The sequence below is a fragment of the Phalangium opilio genome, unplaced genomic scaffold, assembly GCF_054372755.1.
Source record: "Phalangium opilio isolate 3A_F unplaced genomic scaffold, DU_Popi_V2 ptg000063l_1, whole genome shotgun sequence".
Classification (NCBI taxonomy): domain Eukaryota; kingdom Metazoa; phylum Arthropoda; class Arachnida; order Opiliones; family Phalangiidae; genus Phalangium; species Phalangium opilio.
This window is the reverse complement of record NW_028324180.1, coordinates 1866284-1885268: the sequence shown is the minus strand read 5'-3', so window position 1 is coordinate 1885268 and position 18985 is coordinate 1866284. Positions and strand designations below refer to the sequence as shown.

The 18985-nt window shown below is 37.6% G+C and overlaps 34 non-coding genes across 34 annotated transcripts; all 34 read right to left on the bottom strand.

Annotated features, from left to right (window-relative positions):
* Positions 1 to 597: 597 nt before the first annotated feature.
* Positions 598 to 671, bottom strand: TRNAT-CGU (transfer RNA threonine (anticodon CGU)). Its single transcript has one exon. It is a non-coding gene; the product is annotated as a tRNA-Thr (tRNA).
* A 165-nt stretch (positions 672 to 836) lies between these two features.
* Positions 837 to 909, bottom strand: TRNAT-CGU (transfer RNA threonine (anticodon CGU)). Its single transcript has one exon. It is a non-coding gene; the product is annotated as a tRNA-Thr (tRNA).
* Positions 910 to 1074: 165 nt separating this feature from the next.
* On the bottom strand, positions 1075 to 1147 carry TRNAT-CGU (transfer RNA threonine (anticodon CGU)). Its single transcript has one exon. It is a non-coding gene; the product is annotated as a tRNA-Thr (tRNA).
* Positions 1148 to 1313: 166 nt separating this feature from the next.
* TRNAT-CGU (transfer RNA threonine (anticodon CGU)) lies at positions 1314 to 1386 on the bottom strand. The gene has a single exon. It is a non-coding gene; the product is annotated as a tRNA-Thr (tRNA).
* A 166-nt stretch (positions 1387 to 1552) lies between these two features.
* TRNAT-CGU (transfer RNA threonine (anticodon CGU)) lies at positions 1553 to 1625 on the bottom strand. Its single transcript has one exon. It is a non-coding gene; the product is annotated as a tRNA-Thr (tRNA).
* A 405-nt stretch (positions 1626 to 2030) lies between these two features.
* On the bottom strand, positions 2031 to 2103 carry TRNAT-UGU (transfer RNA threonine (anticodon UGU)). The gene has a single exon. It is a non-coding gene; the product is annotated as a tRNA-Thr (tRNA).
* A 406-nt stretch (positions 2104 to 2509) lies between these two features.
* Positions 2510 to 2582, bottom strand: TRNAT-UGU (transfer RNA threonine (anticodon UGU)). Its single transcript has one exon. It is a non-coding gene; the product is annotated as a tRNA-Thr (tRNA).
* Positions 2583 to 2748: 166 nt separating this feature from the next.
* Positions 2749 to 2821, bottom strand: TRNAT-CGU (transfer RNA threonine (anticodon CGU)). The gene has a single exon. It is a non-coding gene; the product is annotated as a tRNA-Thr (tRNA).
* Positions 2822 to 3227: 406 nt separating this feature from the next.
* TRNAT-UGU (transfer RNA threonine (anticodon UGU)) lies at positions 3228 to 3300 on the bottom strand. The gene has a single exon. It is a non-coding gene; the product is annotated as a tRNA-Thr (tRNA).
* Positions 3301 to 3466: 166 nt separating this feature from the next.
* TRNAT-CGU (transfer RNA threonine (anticodon CGU)) lies at positions 3467 to 3539 on the bottom strand. Its single transcript has one exon. It is a non-coding gene; the product is annotated as a tRNA-Thr (tRNA).
* A 165-nt stretch (positions 3540 to 3704) lies between these two features.
* On the bottom strand, positions 3705 to 3777 carry TRNAT-CGU (transfer RNA threonine (anticodon CGU)). Its single transcript has one exon. It is a non-coding gene; the product is annotated as a tRNA-Thr (tRNA).
* A 406-nt stretch (positions 3778 to 4183) lies between these two features.
* TRNAT-CGU (transfer RNA threonine (anticodon CGU)) lies at positions 4184 to 4256 on the bottom strand. Its single transcript has one exon. It is a non-coding gene; the product is annotated as a tRNA-Thr (tRNA).
* Positions 4257 to 4422: 166 nt separating this feature from the next.
* On the bottom strand, positions 4423 to 4495 carry TRNAT-UGU (transfer RNA threonine (anticodon UGU)). Its single transcript has one exon. It is a non-coding gene; the product is annotated as a tRNA-Thr (tRNA).
* Positions 4496 to 7380: 2885 nt separating this feature from the next.
* Positions 7381 to 7453, bottom strand: TRNAT-UGU (transfer RNA threonine (anticodon UGU)). The gene has a single exon. It is a non-coding gene; the product is annotated as a tRNA-Thr (tRNA).
* Positions 7454 to 7619: 166 nt separating this feature from the next.
* TRNAT-UGU (transfer RNA threonine (anticodon UGU)) lies at positions 7620 to 7692 on the bottom strand. The gene has a single exon. It is a non-coding gene; the product is annotated as a tRNA-Thr (tRNA).
* Positions 7693 to 7858: 166 nt separating this feature from the next.
* On the bottom strand, positions 7859 to 7931 carry TRNAT-UGU (transfer RNA threonine (anticodon UGU)). Its single transcript has one exon. It is a non-coding gene; the product is annotated as a tRNA-Thr (tRNA).
* A 405-nt stretch (positions 7932 to 8336) lies between these two features.
* Positions 8337 to 8409, bottom strand: TRNAT-CGU (transfer RNA threonine (anticodon CGU)). Its single transcript has one exon. It is a non-coding gene; the product is annotated as a tRNA-Thr (tRNA).
* Positions 8410 to 8575: 166 nt separating this feature from the next.
* Positions 8576 to 8648, bottom strand: TRNAT-CGU (transfer RNA threonine (anticodon CGU)). The gene has a single exon. It is a non-coding gene; the product is annotated as a tRNA-Thr (tRNA).
* A 159-nt stretch (positions 8649 to 8807) lies between these two features.
* Positions 8808 to 8880, bottom strand: TRNAT-CGU (transfer RNA threonine (anticodon CGU)). The gene has a single exon. It is a non-coding gene; the product is annotated as a tRNA-Thr (tRNA).
* A 166-nt stretch (positions 8881 to 9046) lies between these two features.
* Positions 9047 to 9119, bottom strand: TRNAA-UGC (transfer RNA alanine (anticodon UGC)). Its single transcript has one exon. It is a non-coding gene; the product is annotated as a tRNA-Ala (tRNA).
* Positions 9120 to 9285: 166 nt separating this feature from the next.
* Positions 9286 to 9358, bottom strand: TRNAT-UGU (transfer RNA threonine (anticodon UGU)). Its single transcript has one exon. It is a non-coding gene; the product is annotated as a tRNA-Thr (tRNA).
* Positions 9359 to 9762: 404 nt separating this feature from the next.
* Positions 9763 to 9835, bottom strand: TRNAT-UGU (transfer RNA threonine (anticodon UGU)). The gene has a single exon. It is a non-coding gene; the product is annotated as a tRNA-Thr (tRNA).
* A 398-nt stretch (positions 9836 to 10233) lies between these two features.
* Positions 10234 to 10305, bottom strand: TRNAT-CGU (transfer RNA threonine (anticodon CGU)). The gene has a single exon. It is a non-coding gene; the product is annotated as a tRNA-Thr (tRNA).
* Positions 10306 to 13242: 2937 nt separating this feature from the next.
* Positions 13243 to 13315, bottom strand: TRNAT-UGU (transfer RNA threonine (anticodon UGU)). Its single transcript has one exon. It is a non-coding gene; the product is annotated as a tRNA-Thr (tRNA).
* Positions 13316 to 13481: 166 nt separating this feature from the next.
* On the bottom strand, positions 13482 to 13554 carry TRNAT-UGU (transfer RNA threonine (anticodon UGU)). The gene has a single exon. It is a non-coding gene; the product is annotated as a tRNA-Thr (tRNA).
* A 166-nt stretch (positions 13555 to 13720) lies between these two features.
* TRNAT-UGU (transfer RNA threonine (anticodon UGU)) lies at positions 13721 to 13793 on the bottom strand. Its single transcript has one exon. It is a non-coding gene; the product is annotated as a tRNA-Thr (tRNA).
* A 405-nt stretch (positions 13794 to 14198) lies between these two features.
* Positions 14199 to 14271, bottom strand: TRNAT-CGU (transfer RNA threonine (anticodon CGU)). The gene has a single exon. It is a non-coding gene; the product is annotated as a tRNA-Thr (tRNA).
* Positions 14272 to 14437: 166 nt separating this feature from the next.
* Positions 14438 to 14510, bottom strand: TRNAT-CGU (transfer RNA threonine (anticodon CGU)). The gene has a single exon. It is a non-coding gene; the product is annotated as a tRNA-Thr (tRNA).
* A 159-nt stretch (positions 14511 to 14669) lies between these two features.
* TRNAT-CGU (transfer RNA threonine (anticodon CGU)) lies at positions 14670 to 14742 on the bottom strand. The gene has a single exon. It is a non-coding gene; the product is annotated as a tRNA-Thr (tRNA).
* A 166-nt stretch (positions 14743 to 14908) lies between these two features.
* TRNAA-UGC (transfer RNA alanine (anticodon UGC)) lies at positions 14909 to 14981 on the bottom strand. The gene has a single exon. It is a non-coding gene; the product is annotated as a tRNA-Ala (tRNA).
* Positions 14982 to 15147: 166 nt separating this feature from the next.
* On the bottom strand, positions 15148 to 15220 carry TRNAT-UGU (transfer RNA threonine (anticodon UGU)). The gene has a single exon. It is a non-coding gene; the product is annotated as a tRNA-Thr (tRNA).
* Positions 15221 to 15624: 404 nt separating this feature from the next.
* On the bottom strand, positions 15625 to 15697 carry TRNAT-UGU (transfer RNA threonine (anticodon UGU)). Its single transcript has one exon. It is a non-coding gene; the product is annotated as a tRNA-Thr (tRNA).
* Positions 15698 to 15864: 167 nt separating this feature from the next.
* TRNAT-CGU (transfer RNA threonine (anticodon CGU)) lies at positions 15865 to 15937 on the bottom strand. The gene has a single exon. It is a non-coding gene; the product is annotated as a tRNA-Thr (tRNA).
* Positions 15938 to 16335: 398 nt separating this feature from the next.
* Positions 16336 to 16407, bottom strand: TRNAT-CGU (transfer RNA threonine (anticodon CGU)). Its single transcript has one exon. It is a non-coding gene; the product is annotated as a tRNA-Thr (tRNA).
* Positions 16408 to 18985: the final 2578 nt, after the last annotated feature.

Genomic DNA, 18985 nt, shown 5'->3' with positions numbered 1-18985 from the left:
TTAACTCGTTTTTAGTTTTACCCTATTCTTTGCATTAATGCATATCTCAAGCAACTATTATTTTTAGTTTTTCAAAATTTAATAGCTACGAAAACTAGTTCAAGTTTCATAACAACAAGGCTCCGACGAGAATCGAACTCATGATCTCCGGTTTACCGAGACAGGCGCTTTAACCACTTAGCCACGGAGCCCTGGTTCCGAAGCGAGATTAATGCTGAATATTTCCGTAATTTTACTAAATTAACTCCCTCGCAGTGTTTACCTATTCTTTGCATTAATGCATATCTCAAGCAACTATAATTTTTAGTTTTTCAAAATTTAAAAGCTACGAAAACTAGTTCAAGTATCATAACAACAAGGCTCCGACGAGAATCGAACTCATGATCTCCGGTTTACCGAGACAGGCGCTTTAACCACTTAGCCACGGAGCCCTGGTTTCGAAGCGAGATTAGTGCTGAATATTTCCGTAATTTTACTAAATTAACTCCTTCGCAGTGTTTACCTATTCTTTGCATTAATGCATATCTCAAGCAACTATTATTTTTAGTTTTTCAAAATTTAACAGCTACGAAAACTAGTTCAATTATCATAACAACAAGGCTCCGACGAGATTCAAACTCATGATCTCCTGTTTACGAGACAGGCGCTTTAACCACTAAGCCACAAAGTCCTGGTTCCGAAACGAGATTAATGCTGAATATTTCCGTAATTTTACTAAATTAAATCCTTCGCAGTGTTTACCTATTCTTTGCATTAATGCATATCTCAAGCAACTATAATTTTTAGTTTTTCAAAATTTAAAAGCTACGAAATCTAGTTCAAGTTTCATAACAACGAGGCTCCGACGAGAATCGAACTCATGATCTCCGGATTACGAGACAGGCGCTTTAACCACTAAGCCACGGAGCCCTGGTTCCGAATGAGATTAATGCTGAATATTTCCGAAATTTTACTAAATTAACTCCTTCGCAGTGTTTAGCTATTCTTTGCATTAATGCATATCTCAAGCAACTATTATTTTTAGTTTTTCAAAATTTAATAGCTACGAAAACTAGTTCAAGTTTCATAACAACAAGGCTCCGACGCGAATCGAACTCATGATCTCCTGTTAACGAGACAGGCGCTTTAACCACTGAGCCACGGAGCCCTGGTTCCGAAGCGAGATTAATGCTGAATATTTCCGAAATTTTACTAAATTAACTCCTTCGCAGTGTTTAGCTATTCTTTGCATTAATGCATATCTCAAGCAACTATTATTTTTAGTTTTTCAAAACTTAATAGCTACGAAAACTAGTTCAAGTTTCATAACAACAAGGCTCCGACGAGATTCAAACTCATGATCTCCTGTTTACGAGACATTCGCTTTAACCACTAAGCCACGGAGCCCTGGTTCCGAAACGAGATTAATGCTGAATATTTCCGTAATTTTACTAAATTAAATCCTTCGCAGTGTTTACCTATTCTTTGCATTAATGCATATCTCAAGCAACTATAATTTTTAGTTTTTCAAAATTTAAAAGCTACGAAAACTAGTTCAAGTATCATAACAACGAGGCTCCGACGAGAATCGAACTCATGATCTCCGGATTACGAGACAGGCGCTTTAACCACTAAGCCACGGAGCCTTGGTTCCGAATGAGATTAATGCTGAATATTTCCGAAATTTTACTAAATTAACTCCTTCGCAGTGTTTAGCTATTCTTTGCATTAATGCATATCTCAAGCAACTATTATTTTTAGTTTTTCAAAATTTAATAGCTACGAAAACTAGTTCAAGTTTCATAACAACAAGGCTCCGACGAGAATCGAATTCATGATCTCCTGTTTACCGAGACAGGCGCTTTAACCACTTAGCCACGGAGCCCTGGTTCCGAAGCGAGATCAATGCTGAATATTTCCGTAATTTTACTAAATTAACTCCTTCGCAGTGTTTACCTATTCTTTGCATTAAGGCATATCTCAAGCAACTATAATTTTTAGTTTTTCAAAATTTAAAAGCTACGAAAACTAGTTCAAGTATCATAACAACAAGGCTCCGACGAGAATCGAACTCATGATCTCCTGTTTACAAGACAGGCGCTTTAACCACTGAGCCACGGAGCCCTGGTTCCGAAGCGAGATTAATGCTGAATATTTTCGAAATTTTACTAAATTAACTCCTTCGCAGTGTTTAGCTATTCTTTGCATTAATGCATATCTCAAGCAACTATTATTTTTAGTTTTTCAAAATTTAATAGCTACGAAAACTAGTTAAAGTTTCATAACAACAAGGCTCCGACGAGAATCGAACTCATGATCTCCTGTTTACCGAGACAGGCGCTTTAACCACTCAGCCACGGAGCCCTGGTTCCACAGCGAGATCAATGCTGAATATTTCCGTAATTTTACTAAATTAACTCCTTCGCAGTGTTTACCTATTCTTTGCATTAAGGCATATCTCAAGCAACTATTATTTTTAGTTTTTCAAAATTTAACAGCTACGAAAACTAGTTCATTTATCATAACAACAAGGCTCCGACGAGAATCGAACTCATGATCTCCTGTTTACAAGACAGGCGCTTTAACCACTGAGCCACGGAGCCCTGGTTCCGAAGCGAGATTAATGCTGAATATTTCTGAAATTTTACTAAATTAACTCGTTTTTAGTTTTACCCTATTGTTTGCATTAATGCATATCTCAACCACTTATTATTTTTAGTTTTTCAAAATTTAGTAGCTATGAAAACTAGTTCAAGTATCAAAACAACGAGGCTCCGACGAGAATCGAACTCATGATCTCCTGTTTACGAGACAGGCGCTTTAACCACTAAGCCACGGAGCCCTGGTTCCGAAGCGAGATTAATGCTGAATATTTCCGAAATTTTACTAAATTAACTCCTTCGCAGTGTTTAGCTATTCTTTGCATTAATGCATATCTCAAGCAACTATAATTTTTAGTTTTTCAAAATTTAATAGCTACGAAAACTAGTTCAAGTTTCATAACAACAAGGCTCCGACGAGAATCGAACTCATGATCTCCTGTTTACCGAGACAGGCGCTTTAACCACTCAGCCACGGAGCCCTGGTTCCAAAGCGAGATCAATGCTGAATATTTCCGTAATTTTACTAAATTAACTCCTTCGCAGTGTTTACCTATTCTTTGCATTAAGGCATATCTCAAGCAACTATTATTTTTAGTTTTTCAAAATTTAACAGCTACGAAAACTAGTTCATTTATCATAACAACAAGGCTCCGACGAGAATCGAACTCATGATCTCCTGTTTACAAGACAGGCGCTTTAACCACTGAGCCACGGAGCCCTGGTTCCGAAGCGAGATTAATGCTGAATATTTCTGAAATTTTACTAAATTAACTCGTTTTTAGTTTTACCCTATTGTTTGCATTAATGCATATCTCAACCACTTATTATTTTTAGTTTTTCAAAATTTAGTAGCTATGAAAACTAGTTCAAGTATCAAAACAACGAGGCTCCGACGAGAATCGAACTCATGATCTCCTGTTTACGAGACAGGCGCTTTAACCACTAAGCCACGGAGCCCTGGTTCCGAAGCGAGATTAATGCTGAATATTTCCGTAATTTTACTAAATTAACTCCTTCGCAGTGCCTACCTATTCTTTGCATTAATGCATATCTCAAGCAACTATTATTTTAAGTTTTTAAAATTTAATAGCTACGAAAACTAGTTCAATTATCATAACAACGAGGCTCCGACGAGAATCGAACTCATGATCTCCTGTTAACGAGACAGGCGCTTTAACCACTGAGCCACGGAGCCCTGGTTCCGAAGCGAGATTAATGCTGAATATTTCCGAAATTTTACTAAATTAACTCCTTCGCAGTGTTTAGCTATTCTTTGCATTAATGCATATCTCAAGCAACTATAATTTTTAGTTTTTCAAAATTTAAAAGCTACGAAAACTAGTTCAAGTATCATAACAACAAGGCTCCGACGAGAATCGAACTCATGATCTCCTGTTTACCGAGACAGGCGCTTTAACCACTCAGCCACGGAGCCCTGGTTCCAAAGCGAGATCAATGCTGAATATTTCCGTAATTTTACTAAATTAACTCCTTCGCAGTGTTTACCTATTCTTTGCATTAAGGCATATCTCAAGCAACTATTATTTTTAGTTTTTCAAAATTTAACAGCTACGAAAACTAGTTCATTTATCATAACAACGAGGCTCCGACGTGAATCGAACTCATGATCTCCTGTTAACGAGACAGGCGCTTTAACCACTCAGCCACGGAGCCCTGGTTCCAAAGCGAGATCAATGCTGAATATTTCCGTAATTTTACTAAATTAACTCCTTCGCAGTGTTTACCTATTCTTTGCATTAATGCATATCTCAAGCAACTATTATTTTTTGTTTTTCAAAATTTAATAGCTACGAAAACTAGTTCAAGTATCATAACAACAAGGCTCCGACGAGAATCGAACTCATGATCTCCTGTTTACAAGACAGGCGCTTTAACCACTGAGCCACGGAGCCCTGGTTCCGAAGCGAGATTAATGCTGAATATTTCTGAAATTTTACTAAATTAACTCGTTTTTAGTTTTTACCTCTCCGAGTGACGTATGTCACGGAGAGGTATTACACCGGCCGTGTCTGTCTGTGTGTGTGTCTGTCTGTCTGTGTGTGTGTCTGTCTGTCAGACCCCACGTGACCGCGTTCGCAGTTTACAAATCGGAGCAAACAAATACCCGATTTCCGGAACGCGTTCGCGGTTCACGGAAATTTGGTCATTCATCTACCAACACCAGTCTTTACTAACTGGCTTCTAAGGACCACAATCTGCTAGTCTTTGTCCATCCCACATGGGCACTAGTCTGTACGTGCTTGCTTCCAAGCACCACCAACTTCTGTTCTTCGTCAATTTCACCTTGACTCCAGCTTCTATGCACCACCATCTTCTGTTCTTCGTCAATTCCACATTGACATCAGCTTCTATGCACCACCATCTTCTGTTCTTCGTCAATTCCACATTGACACCAGCTTCTATGCACCACCATCTTCTGTTCTTCGTCAATTCCACATTGACACCAGCTTCTATGCACCACCATCTTCTGTTCTTCGTCAATTCCACATTGACACCAGCTTCAATGCACCACCATCTTCAGGTCTTTTGTCCATTCCACATGGACGCCAGTCAGTACATTCTGGCTTCTTTTCCTCCGTCATCGTTTGGTTTCAAGATATACGCGGCGATCGGCTAGGGTTACGAGAAACGTCTAGCCTCCCAATGGCAGGGCTTCCACCATCGGTTCACGCGAATGCGTTTTTATTTGGTTTTAAGATTTACGCGGCGAGCGGCTAGGGTTACGAGAAACGTCTAGCCTCCCAATGGCAGGGCTTCCACCATCGGTTCACGCGAATGCGTTTTTATCTATTATTATAATGGAAACGAAACGTATATATACCCCAAAATTTGAAAAAAGCGGGCAAGAGGGGTACCCTTCACTTTAAACGTCAATATTAGCAAAGTTTCGAAAGATAATAGGAACAACTTTATTTTAAACGATTTAACTATTTTTAAAGTTATTTACTGGCGATTAAAATAATTAAAAATAATTATATTTATTTAAATATTAAAGATAAACCCAAGTACCGAAGTCGTTAAATCATTGCCTCCTATATCTATCAAGGCCCGTGCATTGCGTTATATTTCCTACATTGCCTCCTGTATCTATCAAGGCCCATGCATTGTGATATATTTCCTTCATTGCCTCCAATATCTATCGAGGCCCGTGCATTGCGATATATTTTTGAGAACAACAACCAAAATGGGAAGCTCCTCTCAGAACCATAATAATTTGTTTTCTCAGTTATATGAAATGAAAATATGGATAATATTTTCGGCAATTCGATTTGAATGGCTCTTTCTGATGTATCATTCTCTCAGCACTGTTCATAATGGACAGGAACGTAGAGATTCGAGACACTAGGAATTACGATAGTGTTTCAAATCCTCTGTATTGAGGGCTTAAAGGCTTGGGGTGAGTCGAAAGATAAATACACATCCTATTTTGTAGTTGTACCATGCGTACCACAATGTTGCCAGGCGTTTATTGAAGGATGCTTGGGTACTTGGTACAGACTGTTACGTCTACCAAGTTTCCTAGCATCCAAGAATAAATAGGATTCATAGAAGCCAGTGTTAAGGGCATGTCATGGGTCAAGTCGTTAAATATATCGACGCAGTTAAATAGCTGATGGCATTATTTTATCCACTTTCCCATTGCCTTCGAGTGGAAGTTCAACTTTGGCACGGACGACAGATGGCGCTCTTAAACTTCTACCCCCAAAAATCGTTGTTGTCTGCTCGTTTTCCCCTTCCGCGTTTTTTCGTTATAAACTTATGATTTAACGAACTGTTAAGATAAAATTTCATATTTCCTAAGACAGATAAGCTTCTACTCCTTTCATATTACTCCCAGTTAGATTTAATGCTTAAAAAATATATTTTCAATAAAAACACCGCTTCCACTAGTGGATTTATACTCCTTGTTAGATTAGTGTAGGTGTAGAGAGTAATCATTACAAACGCTAAAAAATATATTTTCAAAAATGAAGAACATAGAACATTTATTCTATATCAAAAAATATTTTGGTGGTAAGATTGCTTTAGAAAAATCCAAACGGCTAGATATTGGTAAAAAAACACATGTGTAAGCTATTTGTAGATGATGTAATTGTTTTACATGTTTTAAATGAGACTAAAACTTCCACTATTGTGTCTAAAAAAGTGTTGGCCATGTATATTTTTTAAATATGACGGAATTGCGGTTGATATGATAGCGCCCTATTTGCGAAAAAAACCTTTTTTTAAACAGTTGAATCATTCTTTGATAGAATTTCGAAGGAAGAAGTTAAGTGTTAGATTTGCTCGATTAATTTTGTTCGGCAAATAATATAATTAAGCCTTACGTATTACTGAAGGAGATTGATTTTGCCAACCTTTGTGAGTATTTAACTGTTTAATAATTATTTTGGTTAAGTGGGAGCCTAGCTTATGTGTGATTGGGTTGTGGCTTCCATGATTTGGGCACATTTGCTTTTTGTGTGGCGAGGTATGATTCAGCTTTGATATGGACAAATGTTACAAATCATACTGGTAGACTAAGAATGCGGTTGAGGTATAGCGAGAGAGTAGAGTTTCCACAGCAATTGAGAGATATTGAAAAGGCTTGAACAATAGACTATTTTAAAATTCAATTCCTGCACTTGCAAAGAATTAAAAAAAGCGATAGATGCATATATTTAGGTTGTTTAAGGGGTAGTGATAGTCATCTCCACTCGGAGAGGTAATATTTTGGCTTTCCCAACTTGTTTAAAATTTAATAGCTACGAAAACTAGTTCAAGTATCATAACAACGAGGCTCCGACGAGAATCGAACTCATGACCTCCTGTTTACAAGACAGGCGCTTTAACCACTAAGCCACGGAGCCCTGCTTCGAAAGCGAGATTAATGCTGAATATTTCCGTAATTTTACTAAATTAACTCCTTCGCAGTGTTTACCTATTCTTTGCATTAATGAATATCTCAAGCAACTATTATTTTTAGTTTTTCAAAATTTAATAGCTATGAAAACTAGTTCAAGTACCATAACAACGAGGCTCCGACGAGAATCGAACTCATGACCTCCTGTTTACAAGACAGGCGCTTTAACCACTAAGCCACGGAGCCCTGGTTCTAAAGCGAGATTAATGCTGAATATTTCCGTAATTTTACTAAATTAACTCCTTCGCAGTGTTTACCTATTCTTTGCATTAATGCATATCTCAAGCAACTATTATTTTTAGTTTTTCAAAATTTAATAGCTACGAAAACTAGTTCAAGTATCATAACAACGAGGCTCCGACGAGAATCGAACTCATGACCTCCTGTTTACAAGACAGGCGCTTTAACCACTAAGCCACGGAGCCCTGGTTCCGAAGCAAGATTAATGTTGAATATTTCCGTAATTTTACTAAATTAACTCCTTTGCAGTGTTTACCTATTCTTTGCATTAATGCATTTCTCAAGCAACTATTATTTTAAGTTTTTCAAAATTTAATAGCTACTAAAACTAGTTCAAGTATCATAACAAGGAGGCTCCTACGACAATCGAACTCATGATCGCCTTTTTACAAGACAGGCGCTTTAACCACTAAGCCACGGAGCCCTGGTTCCGAAGCAAGATTAATGTTGAATATTTCCGTAATTTTACTAAATTAACTCCTTCGCAGTGTTTACCTATTCTTTGCATTAATGCATATCTCAAGCAACTATTATTTTTAGTTTTTCAAAATTTAATAGCTACGAAAACTAGTTCAAGTACCATAACAACGAGGCTCCGACGAGAATCGAACTCATGACCTCCTGTTTACGAGACAGGCGCTTTAACCACTAAGCCACGGAGCCCTGGTTCTAAAGCGAGATTAATGCTGAATATTTCAGTAATTTTCCTAAATTAACTCCTTCGCAGTGTTTAGCTATTCTTTGCATTAATGCATATCTCAAGCAACTATTACTTTTAGTTTTTCTAAATTTAATACCTACGAAAATTGGTTCAAGTTTCATAACAACAAGGCTCCGACGAGAATCGAACTCATGATTTCCTGTTTACGATACAGGCGCTTTAACCACTAAGCCACGGAGCCCTGGTTCCGAAGCGAGATTAATGCTGAATATTTCCGTAATTTTACTAAATTAAATCCTTCGCAGTGTTAACCTATTCTTTGCATTAATGCATTTCTCTATTATTTTAAGTTTTTCAAAATTTAATAGCTACTAAAACTAGTTCAAGTATCATAACAACGAGGCTCCGACGAGAATCGAACTCATGATCTCCTGTTAACGAGACAGGCGCTTTAACCACTGAGCCACGGAGCCCTGGTTCCGATGCGAGATTAATGCTGAATATTTCCGAATTTTTACAAAATTAACTCGTTTTTAGTTTTACCCTATTGTTTGCATTAATGCATATCTCAACCAGTTATTATTTTTAGTTTTTCAAAATTTAATAGCTACGAAAACTAGTTCAAGTATCATAACAACGAGGCGCCGACGAGAATCGAACTCATGATTTCCTGTTTGCAAGACAGGCGCTTTAACCACTAAGCCACGGAGCCCTGGTACCGAAGCGAGATTAATGCTGAATATTTCCGTAATTTTACTAAATTTACTCGTTTTTAGTTTTACCCTATTCTTTGCATTAATGCATATCTCAAGCAACTATTATTTTTAGTTTTTCAAAATCTAATAGCTACGAAAACTAGTTCAAGTATCATAACAACAAGGCTCCGACGAGAATCGAACTCATGATCTCCTGTTTACAAGACAGGCGCTTTAACCACTATGCCACGGAGCCCTGGTTCCGAAGCGAGATTAATGCTGAATATTTCAGTAATTTTCCTAAATTAACTCCTTCGCAGTGTTTGGCTATTCTTTGCATTAATGCATATCTCAAGCAACTATTACTTTTAGTTTTTCAAAATTTAATACCTACGAAAATTGGTTCAAGTATCATAACAACGAGGCTCCGACGAGAATCGAACTCATGATCTCCTGTTAACGAGACAGGCGCCTTAACCACTGAGCCACGAGCCCTGGTTCTGATGCGAGATTAATGCTGAATATTTCCGAATTTTTACTAAATTAACTCGTTTTTAGTTTTACCCTATTGTTTGCATTAATGCATATCTCAACCAGTTATTATTTTTAGTTTTTCAAAATTTAATAGCTACGAAAACTAGTTCAAGTATCATAACAACGAGGCTCTGACGAGAATCGAACTCATGATCTCCTGTTTACAAGACAGGCGCTTTAACAACTAAGCCACGGAGCCCTGGTTCCGAAGCGAGATTAATGCTGAATATTTCCGTAATTTTACTAAATTAACTCCTTCGCAGTGTTTACCTATTCTTTGCATTAATGCATATCTCAAGCAACTATTATTTTTTGTTTTTCAAAATTTAATAGCTACGAAAACTAGTTCAAGTATCATAACAACGAGGCTCCGACGACAATCGAACTCATGATCTCCTTTTTACAAGACAGGCGCTTTAACCACTAAGCCACGGAGCCCTGGTTCCGAAGCAAGATGAATGTTGAATATTTCCGTAATTTTACTAAATTAATTCCTTGGCAGTGTTTACCTACTCTTTGCATTAATGCATTTCTCTATTATTTTAAGTTTTTCAAAATTTAATAGCTACTAAAACTAGTTCAAGTATCATAACAACGAGGCTCCGACGAGAATCGAACTCATGATCTCCTGTTAACGAGACAGGCGCTTTAACCACTGAGCCACGAGCCCTGGTTCCGAAGCGAGATTAATGCTGAATATTTCCGAATTTTTACTAAATTAACTCGTTTTTAGTTTTACCCTATTGTTTGCATTAATGCATATCTCAACCAGTTATTATTTTTAGTTTTTACCTCTCCGAGTGACGTATGTCACGGAGAGGTATTACACCGGCCGTGTCTGTCTGTGTGTGTGTCTGTCTGTCTGTGTGTGTGTCTGTCTGTCAGACCCCACGTGACCGCGTTCGCAGTTTACAAATCGGAGCAAACAAATACCCGATTTCCGGAACGCGTTCGCGGTTCACGGAAATTTGGTCATTCATCTACCAACACCAGTCTTTACTAACTGGCTTCTAAGGACCACAATCTGCTAGTCTTTGTCCATCCCACATGGACACTAGTCTGTACGTGCTTGCTTCCAAGCACCACCAACTTCTGTTCTTCGTCAATTTCACCTTGACTCCAGCTTCTATGCACCACCATCTTCTGTTCTTCGTCAATTCCACATTGACATCAGCTTCTATGCACCACCATCTTCTGTTCTTCGTCAATTCCACATTGACACCAGCTTCTATGCACCACCATCTTCTGTTCTTCGTCAATTCCACATTGACACCAGCTTCTATGCACCACCATCTTCTGTTCTTCGTCAATTCCACATTGACACCAGCTTCAATGCACCACCATCTTCAGGTCTTTTGTCCATTCCACATGGACGCCAGTCAGTACATTCTGGCTTCTTTTCCTCCGTCATCGTTTGGTTTCAAGATATACGCGGCGATCGGCTAGGGTTACGAGAAACGTCTAGCCTCCCAATGGCAGGGCTTCCACCATCGGTTCACGCGAATGCGTTTTTATTTGGTTTTAAGATTTACGCGGCGAGCGGCTAGGGTTACGAGAAACGTCTAGCCTCCCAATGGCAGGGCTTCCACCATCGGTTCACGCGAATGCGTTTTTATCTATTATTATAATGGAAACGAAACGTATATATACCCCAAAATTTGAAAAAAGCGGGCAAGAGGGGTACCCTTCACTTTAAACGTCAATATTAGCAAAGTTTCGAAAGATAATAGGAACAACTTTATTTTAAACGATTTAACTATTTTTAAAGTTATTTACTGGCGATTAAAATAATTAAAAATAATTATATTTATTTAAATATTAAAGATAAACCCAAGTACCGAAGTCGTTAAATCATTGCCTCCTATATCTATCAAGGCCCGTGCATTGCGTTATATTTCCTACATTGCCTCCTGTATCTATCAAGGCCCATGCATTGTGATATATTTCCTTCATTGCCTCCAATATCTATCGAGGCCCGTGCATTGCGATATATTTTTGAGAACAACAACCAAAATGGGAAGCTCCTCTCAGAACCATAATAATTTGTTTTCTCAGTTATATGAAATGAAAATATGGATAATATTTTCGGCAATTCGATTTGAATGGCTCTTTCTGATGTATCATTCTCTCAGCACTGTTCATAATGGACAGGAACGTAGAGATTCGAGACACTAGGAATTACGATAGTGTTTCAAATCCTCTGTATTGAGGGCTTAAAGGCTTGGGGTGAGTCGAAAGATAAATACACATCCTATTTTGTAGTTGTACCATGCGTACCACAATGTTGCCAGGCGTTTATTGAAGGATGCTTGGGTACTTGGTACAGACTGTTACGTCTACCAAGTTTCCTAGCATCCAAGAATAAATAGGATTCATAGAAGCCAGTGTTAAGGGCATGTCATGGGTCAAGTCGTTAAATATATCGACGCAGTTAAATAGCTGATGGCATTATTTTATCCACTTTCCCATTGCCTTCGAGTGGAAGTTCAACTTTGGCACGGACGACAGATGGCGCTCTTAAACTTCTACCCCCAAAAATCGTTGTTGTCTGCTCGTTTTCCCCTTCCGCGTTTTTTCGTTATAAACTTATGATTTAACGAACTGTTAAGATAAAATTTCATATTTCCTAAGACAGATAAGCTTCTACTCCTTTCATATTACTCCCAGTTAGATTTAATGCTTAAAAAATATATTTTCAATAAAAACACCGCTTCCACTAGTGGATTTATACTCCTTGTTAGATTAGTGTAGGTGTAGAGAGTAATCATTACAAACGCTAAAAAATATATTTTCAAAAATGAAGAACATAGAACATTTATTCTATATCAAAAAATATTTTGGTGGTAAGATTGCTTTAGAAAAATCCAAACGGCTAGATATTGGTAAAAAAACACATGTGTAAGCTATTTGTAGATGATGTAATTGTTTTACATGTTTTAAATGAGACTAAAACTTCCACTATTGTGTCTAAAAAAGTGTTGGCCATGTATATTTTTTAAATATGACGGAATTGCGGTTGATATGATAGCGCCCTATTTGCGAAAAAAACCTTTTTTTAAACAGTTGAATCATTCTTTGATAGAATTTCGAAGGAAGAAGTTAAGTGTTAGATTTGCTCGATTAATTTTGTTCGGCAAATAATATAATTAAGCCTTACGTATTACTGAAGGAGATTGATTTTGCCAACCTTTGTGAGTATTTAACTGTTTAATAATTATTTTGGTTAAGTGGGAGCCTAGCTTATGTGTGATTGGGTTGTGGCTTCCATGATTTGGGCACATTTGCTTTTTGTGTGGCGAGGTATGATTCAGCTTTGATATGGACAAATGTTACAAATCATACTGGTAGACTAAGAATGCGGTTGAGGTATAGCGAGAGAGTAGAGTTTCCACAGCAATTGAGAGATATTGAAAAGGCTTGAACAATAGACTATTTTAAAATTCAATTCCTGCACTTGCAAAGAATTAAAAAAAGCGATAGATGCATATATTTAGGTTGTTTAAGGGGTAGTGATAGTCATCTCCACTCGGAGAGGTAATATTTTGGCTTTCCCAACTTGTTTAAAATTTAATAGCTACGAAAACTAGTTCAAGTATCATAACAACGAGGCTCCGACGAGAATCGAACTCATGACCTCCTGTTTACAAGACAGGCGCTTTAACCACTAAGCCACGGAGCCCTGCTTCGAAAGCGAGATTAATGCTGAATATTTCCGTAATTTTACTAAATTAACTCCTTCGCAGTGTTTACCTATTCTTTGCATTAATGAATATCTCAAGCAACTATTATTTTTAGTTTTTCAAAATTTAATAGCTATGAAAACTAGTTCAAGTACCATAACAACGAGGCTCCGACGAGAATCGAACTCATGACCTCCTGTTTACAAGACAGGCGCTTTAACCACTAAGCCACGGAGCCCTGGTTCTAAAGCGAGATTAATGCTGAATATTTCCGTAATTTTACTAAATTAACTCCTTCGCAGTGTTTACCTATTCTTTGCATTAATGCATATCTCAAGCAACTATTATTTTTAGTTTTTCAAAATTTAATAGCTACGAAAACTAGTTCAAGTATCATAACAACGAGGCTCCGACGAGAATCGAACTCATGACCTCCTGTTTACAAGACAGGCGCTTTAACCACTAAGCCACGGAGCCCTGGTTCCGAAGCAAGATTAATGTTGAATATTTCCGTAATTTTACTAAATTAACTCCTTTGCAGTGTTTACCTATTCTTTGCATTAATGCATTTCTCAAGCAACTATTATTTTAAGTTTTTCAAAATTTAATAGCTACTAAAACTAGTTCAAGTATCATAACAAGGAGGCTCCTACGACAATCGAACTCATGATCGCCTTTTTACAAGACAGGCGCTTTAACCACTAAGCCACGGAGCCCTGGTTCCGAAGCAAGATTAATGTTGAATATTTCCGTAATTTTACTAAATTAACTCCTTCGCAGTGTTTACCTATTCTTTGCATTAATGCATATCTCAAGCAACTATTATTTTTAGTTTTTCAAAATTTAATAGCTACGAAAACTAGTTCAAGTACCATAACAACGAGGCTCCGACGAGAATCGAACTCATGACCTCCTGTTTACGAGACAGGCGCTTTAACCACTAAGCCACGGAGCCCTGGTTCTAAAGCGAGATTAATGCTGAATATTTCAGTAATTTTCCTAAATTAACTCCTTCGCAGTGTTTAGCTATTCTTTGCATTAATGCATATCTCAAGCAACTATTACTTTTAGTTTTTCTAAATTTAATACCTACGAAAATTGGTTCAAGTTTCATAACAACAAGGCTCCGACGAGAATCGAACTCATGATTTCCTGTTTACGATACAGGCGCTTTAACCACTAAGCCACGGAGCCCTGGTTCCGAAGCGAGATTAATGCTGAATATTTCCGTAATTTTACTAAATTAAATCCTTCGCAGTGTTAACCTATTCTTTGCATTAATGCATTTCTCTATTATTTTAAGTTTTTCAAAATTTAATAGCTACTAAAACTAGTTCAAGTATCATAACAACGAGGCTCCGACGAGAATCGAACTCATGATCTCCTGTTAACGAGACAGGCGCTTTAACCACTGAGCCACGGAGCCCTGGTTCCGATGCGAGATTAATGCTGAATATTTCCGAATTTTTACAAAATTAACTCGTTTTTAGTTTTACCCTATTGTTTGCATTAATGCATATCTCAACCAGTTATTATTTTTAGTTTTTCAAAATTTAATAGCTACGAAAACTAGTTCAAGTATCATAACAACGAGGCGCCGACGAGAATCGAACTCATGATTTCCTGTTTGCAAGACAGGCGCTTTAACCACTAAGCCACGGAGCCCTGGTACCGAAGCGAGATTAATGCTGAATATTTCCGTAATTTTACTAAATTTACTCGTTTTTAGTTTTACCCTATTCTTTGCATTAATGCATATCTCAAGCAACTATTATTTTTAGTTTTTCAAAATCTAATAGCTACGAAAACTAGTTCAAGTATCATAACAACAAGGCTCCGACGAGAATCGAACTCATGATCTCCTGTTTACAAGACAGGCGCTTTAACCACTATGCCACGGAGCCCTGGTTCCGAAGCGAGATTAATGCTGAATATTTCAGTAATTTTCCTAAATTAACTCCTTCGCAGTGTTTGGCTATTCTTTGCATTAATGCATATCTCAAGCAACTATTACTTTTAGTTTTTCAAAATTTAATACCTACGAAAATTGGTTCAAGTATCATAACAACGAGGCTCCGACGAGAATCGAACTCATGATCTCCTGTTAACGAGACAGGCGCCTTAACCACTGAGCCACGAGCCCTGGTTCTGATGCGAGATTAATGCTGAATATTTCCGAATTTTTACTAAATTAACTCGTTTTTAGTTTTACCCTATTGTTTGCATTAATGCATATCTCAACCAGTTATTATTTTTAGTTTTTCAAAATTTAATAGCTACGAAAACTAGTTCAAGTATCATAACAACGAGGCTCTGACGAGAATCGAACTCATGATCTCCTGTTTACAAGACAGGCGCTTTAACAACTAAGCCACGGAGCCCTGGTTCCGAAGCGAGATTAATGCTGAATATTTCCGTAATTTTACTAAATTAACTCCTTCGCAGTGTTTACCCTAATGTTTGCATTAATGCATATCTCAAGCAACTATTATTTTTAGTTTTTCAAAATTTAATAGCTACGAAAACTAGTTCAAGTATCATAACAAGGAGGCTCCGACGACAATCGAACTCATGATCTCCTGTTTACGAGACAGGCGCTTTAACCACTAAGCCACGGAGCCCTGGTTCTAAAGCGAGATTAATGCTGAATATTTCCGTAATTTTACTAAATTAACTCCTTCGCAGTGTTTACCTATTCTTTGCATTAATGCATATCTCAAGCAACTATTATTTTTTGTTTTTCAAAATTTAATAGCTACGAAAACTAGTTCAAGTATCATAACAACGAGGCTCCGACGACAATCGAACTCATGATCTCCTTTTTACAAGACAGGCGCTTTAACCACTAAGCCACGGAGCCCTGGTTCCGAAGCAAGATGAATGTTGAATATTTCCGTAATTTTACTAAATTAATTCCTTGGCAGTGTTTACCTACTCTTTGCATTAATGCATTTCTCTATTATTTTAAGTTTTTCAAAATTTAATAGCTACTAAAACTAGTTCAAGTATCATAACAACGAGGCTCCGACGAGAATCGAACTCATGATCTCCTGTTAACGAGACAGGCGCTTTAACCACTGAGCCACGAGCCCTGGTTCCGAAGCGAGATTAATGCTGAATATTTCCGAATTTTTACTAAATTAACTCGTTTTTAGTTTTACCCTATTGTTTGCATTAATGCATATCTCAACCAGTTATTATTTTTAGTTTTTACCTCTCCGAGTGACGTATGTCACGGAGAGGTATTACACCGGCCGTGTCTGTCTGTGTGTGTGTCTGTCTGTCTGTGTGTGTGTCTGTCTGTCAGACCCCACGTGACCGCGTTCGCAGTTTACAAATCGGAGCAAACAAATACCCGATTTCCGGAACGCGTTCGCGGTTCACGGAAATTTGGTCATTCATCTACCAACACCAGTCTTTACTAACTGGCTTCTAAGGACCACAATCTGCTAGTCTTTGTCCATCCCACATGGACACTAGTCTGTACGTGCTTGCTTCCAAGCACCACCAACTTCTGTTCTTCGTCAATTTCACCTTGACTCCAGCTTCTATGCACCACCATCTTCTGTTCTTCGTCAATTCCACATTGACATCAGCTTCTATGCACCACCATCTTCTGTTCTTCGTCAATTCCACATTGACACCAGCTTCTATGCACCACCATCTTCTGTTCTTCGTCAATTCCACATTGACACCAGCTTCTATGCACCACCATCTTCTGTTCTTCGTCAATTCCACATTGACACCAGCTTCAATGCACCACCATCTTCAGGTCTTTTGTCCATTCCACATGGACGCCAGTCAGTACATTCTGGCTTCTTTTCCTCCGTCATCGTTTGGTTTCAAGATATACGCGGCGATCGGCTAGGGTTACGAGAAACGTCTAGCCTCCCAATGGCAGGGCTTCCACCATCGGTTCACGCGAATGCGTTTTTATTTGGTTTTAAGATTTACGCGGCGAGCGGCTAGGGTTACGAGAAACGTCTAGCCTCCCAATGGCAGGGCTTCCACCATCGGTTCACGCGAATGCGTTTTTATCTATTATTATAATGGAAACGAAACGTATATATACCCCAAAATTTGAAAAAAGCGGGCAAGAGGGGTACCCTTCACTTTAAACGTCAATATTAGCAAAGTTTCGAAAGATAATAGGAACAACTTTATTTTAAACGATTTAACTATTTTTAAAGTTATTTACTGGCGATTAAAATAATTAAAAATAATTATATTTATTTAAATATTAAAGATAAACCCAAGTACCGAAGTCGTTAAATCATTGCCTCCTATATCTATCAAGGCCCGTGCATTGCGTTATATTTCCTACATTGCCTCCTGTATCTATCAAGGCCCATGCATTGTGATATATTTCCTTCATTGCCTCCAATATCTATCGAGGCCCGTGCATTGCGATATATTTTTGAGAACAACAACCAAAATGGGAAGCTCCTCTCAGAACCATAATAATTTGTTTTCTCAGTTATATGAAATGAAAATATGGATAATATTTTCGGCAATTCGATTTGAATGGCTCTTTCTGATGTATCATTCTCTCAGCACTGTTCATAATGGACAGGAACGTAGAGATTCGAGACACTAGGAATTACGATAGTGTTTCAAATCCTCTGTATTGAGGGCTTAAAGGCTTGGGGTGAGTCGAAAGATAAATACACATCCTATTTTGTAGTTGTACCATGCGTACCACAATGTTGCCAGGCGTTTATTGAAGGATGCTTGGGTACTTGGTACAGACTGTTACGTCTACCAAGTTTCCTAGCATCCAAGAATAAATAGGATTCATAGAAACCAGTGTTAAGGGCATGTCATGGGTCAAGTCGTTAAATATATCGACGCAGTTAAATAGCTGATGGCATTATTTTATCCACTTTCCCATTGCCTTCGAGTGGAAGTTCAACTTTGGCACGGACGACAGATGGCGCTCTTAAACTTCTACCCCCAAAAATCGTTGTTGTCTGCTCGTTTTCCCCTTCCGCGTTTTTTCGTTATAAACTTATGATTTAACGAACTGTTAAGATAAAATTTCATATTTCCTAAGACAGATAAGCTTCTACTCCTTTCATATTACTCCCAGTTAGATTTAATGCTTAAAAAATATATTTTCAATAAAAACACCGCTTCCACTAGTGGATTTATACTCCTTGTTAGATTAGTGTAGGTGTAGAGAGTAATCATTACAAACGCTAAAAAATATATTTTCAAAAATGAAGAACATAGAACATTTATTCTATATCTAAAAATATTTTGGTGGTAAGATTGCTTTAGAAAAATCCAAACGGCTAGATATTGGTAAAAAAAGACATGTGTAAGCTATTTGTAGATGATGTAATTGTTTTACATGTTTTAAATGAGACTAAAACTTCCACTATTGTGTCTAAAAAAGTGTTGGCCATGTATATTTTTTAAATATGACGGAATTGCGGTTGATATGATAGCGCCCTATTTGCGAAAAAAACCTTTTTTTAAACAGTTGAATCATTCTTTGATAGAATTTCGAAGGAAGAAGTTAAGTGTTAGATTTGCTCGATTAATTTTGTTCGGCAAATAATATAATTAAGCCTTACGTATTACTGAAGGAGATTGATTTTGCCAACCTTTGTGAGTATTTAACTGTTTAATAATTATTTTGGTTAAGTGGGAGCCTAGCTTATGTG